The sequence below is a fragment of the Nothobranchius furzeri genome, chromosome 1, assembly GCF_043380555.1.
Source record: "Nothobranchius furzeri strain GRZ-AD chromosome 1, NfurGRZ-RIMD1, whole genome shotgun sequence".
In the NCBI taxonomy this organism is placed as follows: Eukaryota; Metazoa; Chordata; class Actinopteri; order Cyprinodontiformes; family Nothobranchiidae; genus Nothobranchius; species Nothobranchius furzeri.
In genome coordinates, this window is record NC_091741.1 from 100,373,257 (window position 1) to 100,378,568 (window position 5,312).

Consider the following 5,312-nt stretch of genomic DNA (forward strand, 5'->3'; position numbering starts at 1 on the left):
ATCCGGCACTGATGAGTTGTCCCGACGCTCCTTAAAGAGCGGGTCAATTGAGCCTCGGAGTCCTTCTCCACCCACGTATCAATTTTGAAAAATGCAACATTAGTAGGCGTTGCCTGGAGGACCGAGAGGGCGGAGCCGCGGCAGTGACGAAGACGACGGCTAACTAGAAGATGCTAGCTCCCTTCACTCTATGCAGTTATTAGAAGTGGAGGATGTTTCTCCCCCTCCTTACCCAGACACTCGAGAAGAAAGGGACCAATTCTATTTGGAGGAGACAAGCGGACCTGAGCCTTATTGTTGTGAGCTTGTGAGTTGCCTGTAACTCCCAGAACCGACCCAACAGAACCACCTCTGAAAGTAAGTAGCCGTTAGCCATAGCATTGGATTAGCTGCAGGGTTTGTCTCCACGGCCCCCAGAGCTAGTATTCAGCATGTTTTAGAGGTTTATCTGCTTCAGCACACCTGGTTTTAATCAGCAACAAATAGCTGAGCTGCTTAACAGTTAATCTAACCTGTTAAAGCAGGAAAATCCACTGAAACATGCTGGATAGCAGCTCTCCGGTAGCTCTGGGCTCAAGTTACAGTCTGCTGCATAAAGTTATGAAAATGCCCCATGAGAAAATTATTCTGTAATGTGTTCAGCTCACTAAAACTGCCCTGGTTTATTTATTTACTGAAAACAGCTGCTCTCTTGGTTCTAGGTCCTCTGGTGTCTGCAGCTGGTCTCTGGTGTCTGCAGGTGATCTCCTCTGCTGGTGTCGTCAGGATCAGGAGCTTCCAGAAGAATGTGCCTTTCAATGACTCTTTCCCCCTTATTTGTTATATTAATTAAATAAATCTCAATTTATATATTTCCTGTTTTTGTTCATGTCCATAAATACTTAAACATGCTTGAAATTAAAACGAGCTTTTAACAGTGAGGTGCTAGTTTAATTCATCACAATAGAACTAGTTAAACATGCACCAATGTGATAATTCAATTAATGTAATTTATAAATATCCATTAAAATATCAAAACTGGAATCTATGAGATATTTGGCAGCACAAAAAAACTTGTCAAACACAATATTTATTATAATAATAGTAGGCAGACAGGAGACAGAGCTGATGGAGGTTCTCAGTCATCGAAGGATGGCTGAAGGCTTTCCAGGAACAGGAGATGTGGTGTTGTCTCTTCTCTCTCTATTCTGCCAGATGAGCTGATAGGTTACAGGTGTGTGAGGACATCCTCATGCTGTCATAACCAGATGACAGGAGTTATCAGGTGATCAGCCAGGCTAATGAGATGCAGAAAGAAAACAAATTCAGGACAGTGTACAATATGTGGTGTTGCTCACCTTATGTGCTCTTATAGAGTTATTAACGTGTGCCTGCCTCATGGTGTAGAGTCCATATTTTGCTGAGTGTCTTGCAATAATGCAGGTTATTAGTTAATTTACTTTTGATAGCAAAAACAACATATTTAATGTAAAAGTTGTTTTCCAGGTGAATCAGCTCACACGTCACCACCAAGTGTCACAGGGGCAGAATCAGTAGCCTCCGTCATGATGTAATCACATACTTATTTAATTGTTAATATCTTAAAAATTCTGAAATGTTTTAATTTTTTTTTTTACCTTGAACAGTTCACTGAGCTTGCACCGTCACTGAGGTGGAAGCTGGAATCAACAGCAGACACCTCACACCTTGGTCTTTTCAGGGGGTGTGGCCGCTGCTCTGGGACCTTCTGGAAGATGAATTTTCATCATGGTCCCCGTGGGTCACCAGACACGCTGCGGCTGTGAACTCCATTCTGGCTGGCTATGTAAAAACAAAGAAGCAGCACATTTATAAATGTTTAAAAGAGCATAAAATCATGTGTAACAATAATCTGTAAAACAAATTAAAACTAGAAGGTAATAATAAAATGTTTACATAGAAGATTATTAAAAATAATTCACCTTTGCTACAGGGAAGGTTTCACGTCAGCCTGGACAAGTAGATTCTTGCAGCTAAATCAGTCTGACAGCCAGTGTCTTGGGTATATTTAGCCTGAAAAAAATATATAAGCACATTGTTGTTGGGAGTTTATAAAGTCAGATAATATACAAAAGAAACTGTCCTATATAGGCGCTTTATAACATTCCTAGTGTGTGATCATTATAACGTAAAAGTCAGTCACATATGATGTGGAGAGCCTGAAATGTGACCTCCTGAACAGAATTCCTCACAGAACCTGTTCACAAGCTGGATTTCATGCTGTAATGCTGTCTGTCAAGTGCTGCGTCAGTTAGAGCCACTGTTGCAGAATTGCCGACTGACTAGCTAAAGGAAGTGAACCACGTCTCTCAGACTTTGCATTTAGGTAGGGAATTGTCTTTAGAAGATGTTAAAATGTTTATTTAGCGTACTCACCTCAGACTGGAGCCCACCGTGGTGGGGGAGCAGAGTCGGTGGGCTGCATCTAAATCGCGGAAGAGCCACGGTGGGCAGCCTCCCTCTTCAAATGGAGGTGTGCAGAATCGCGGGTAAAATGACCACAGGGTCACCGCAAGCATACTACACTACACCTACTCACCAATACTAAGACGATATGGAGCACTAAACCCGAAATACTTTCCCAATTACACTAACAGCCAAACACTAACTAAACTACAATATCCAACAGCCAAATCTAACACTAAATAAGTATTTATAACACTAAAAGATATGCTAAGACTAGGATATGCTAATGCTATATGCTAATGCTGAACTACCGCTGACCTCCTACGCTTGCTTGCAAATCCAACTCCCAACTCGCCACAGGGCGTGGCCGAGACGCTCGTTGCTTTTATAACTTTGGCACGGAGCTGCTACGTAGTACTCTACTGGTTTACGTAGTACTTTACTCTTTAGCCATTGGCTAAAATTTATTCAAAATGACTCAAATTCTATGTTTTCAGCTGAAGGTGGCGCATTACTGTGGTTTTTAGACAGAATTTTTAATTTTTAAAGAAAATGCACCAAAATGCTAAAATAAAGAATGCACACATTTAAAACACTATTAGACACTCATTTATACAGTTCATCAGCAAAAAAAAGTTAATTTAGACGTTACTTGCTCTTTAAATCCCCTGACCACTGATGAGCAGATAGGCAGCAGCTGCTCTCCAGGCACACCCACCTGCACACAGAAAAAAACTCAGCACAACACACGGTTAGACTCAGCACAAACCATGACACCAACAGTCGTACCTCAGCCAATACCCCTTCCACAGAGGAACCTATGCAGATGGGGGGGACACACCTCACACAGGAAGAGAGACAACACCGTCTAAAATTAGGTGTGTGTATGTACTGTGGGGAATCTGGACACTTCGCTAGAAACTGCCCCCTTCTGTTAAAAGGCAGGGCCCACCGGTAAAACTGGGACTATTGGTAGGTAGCAACTCAAATCCTGCTAGTTCCCGGTGTTCTTTTCCTTGCAATGTGTTTTTTAACTCTGAGCAGATTCAACTCAAAGCCCTTGTGGACTCAGGCGGTGAGCAGTCCATGCTGGATCCTAGTTTGGTGGAAAGGGGGAAGATGTCATGTTTGGGTTAAGTTTCTTGACCCACGACATGCAGAATTACTCAGAGACAAAAAGTAAGTAAAAGTTATTTATTAAGATTTGATGAGGATGAAGAAGAGGGTCGGAGATCGGGCGGGTCCTGTAGTGTTCTGTGGCAGAGACAATGGTGAGTAACTGTACAACAGGCAGGGAATGAACGAGGTGAGTGGAGGCTTATGGTTTCCAGTATGACAGGAGAGCTTAGAGAGGGAGACAAATCAGGTCTGGCTGAGTGAGATGATCCGCGGGTGGAGGCGAGAGCTGGGAGCTGAGCACCAGGAGTCCAAGAGCGGGCAGGCGAGCGTTGAAGTGCAGGCAGTCAGGGGAAGCGGCGTGGCTGGCAGACAGACAGATCCAGAAGTTCCTTATTTTCTTGTGGTGAGCAGTCAGACGAACGAGGGTACCTGGGAGGAGGTCGGAGGAACAGGACAGGTGAGTACAAGCCTTAGCAGGCAGATCAGGAGGTAACAAGCTGTCATGTTTGGGGGAAGGCGCCTAACCCAAGACATGCAGAACACAACATAGACCAAGAACGGGGTAAAAAGTAAAATAATTTTTATTAACAGAGAAGGAAACTGAGGATGCACAGAACTGTCTGTGGCTGGTACTTCTACGGGAGCTCTGCGTCTGGAGGAGGGAGAATACTGGTGAGCAAAGTTTAGTTCCTGAAGTCCATTTTTAGGCAGAATTAGTTCATCGGAACTTACAGTGGGACGTGAGTTGTTGGCTGGAGGAGGGAGCAGATTGAAAGCCGGGGGAGCGCAGGAGAGGGAGCACAGGTGGAGATAAGCGGGGCGTCCTGGTGGATGGGGGCACTGGGTAGTGATGTCAGAGGAGAGTTATGGAGAACGGTGAGTGGGTCCAGTGTCCTTAGTATCCAAAATCCTGGAGTCCTGAGGTAAGTATCCACAAAAAGCCTTGCGACCAGAGAACAACACAGGAGTCCTGAAGAAGGGAATAAATCCAGAGTCAGCTCCTGGCAGTTAGCAAAAATTCCAAAATCTTAAATACCTAGAGCAAAAACACTACTAGCAACATTAACCCTAGAGATCCAAGAGAAAAACTTGAGTGGCTGGGTACTACCAAGCAGAGGCAATCTTCCGGCGTTGAATTGTGTCCTCCATCCACCTTAAGTAGGAAAACACCCCGCTGATTGCTGATCAGGAACAGCTGGGCACTCCCTCTCCTGGCAAGAGACTCAAAGATGTTTAAGTGAATGAGGAGTACTCACCCCAGCTCATGACACAAGCTAGAAACTGGTCTAGAGCTGGCGAGATACTACCCAGTAAGAGCAATCATCCGGTGTTGTTGAATTGTCATGCCGCTCCTTAAATCCCCTGACCACTGATGAGGAGATCCGCAGCAGCTGCTCTCTGGGACATGCCCACCTGCAAACAGAAAAACTTAGGATATGGAGGTTAGTTCAGCACAGACCATTACAGAAGATACCCACCACTCGGCTAACCTCGCCTCTCTCTGTGACCTCTCTCGACGATCGGAACCTCTCCACCATCACCCATCGCACCATTCCCCTCCGCATAAAAGTATCAGGTAACCACACTGAATCCCTGGCTTTTTACATTTTCCCCTCTCCTTAGTCCTCATTGGTTCTCAGACATTCCTGGCTGGTCCTCCGCAATCCGCAGATAGACCGGAGACGCAATAAGATTGATGGCTGGAGCCTAGAATGCTCAGAACATTGCCTCCGCTCGGTCTCTCCTGCTCCCTCCGGTTCCACAACCCC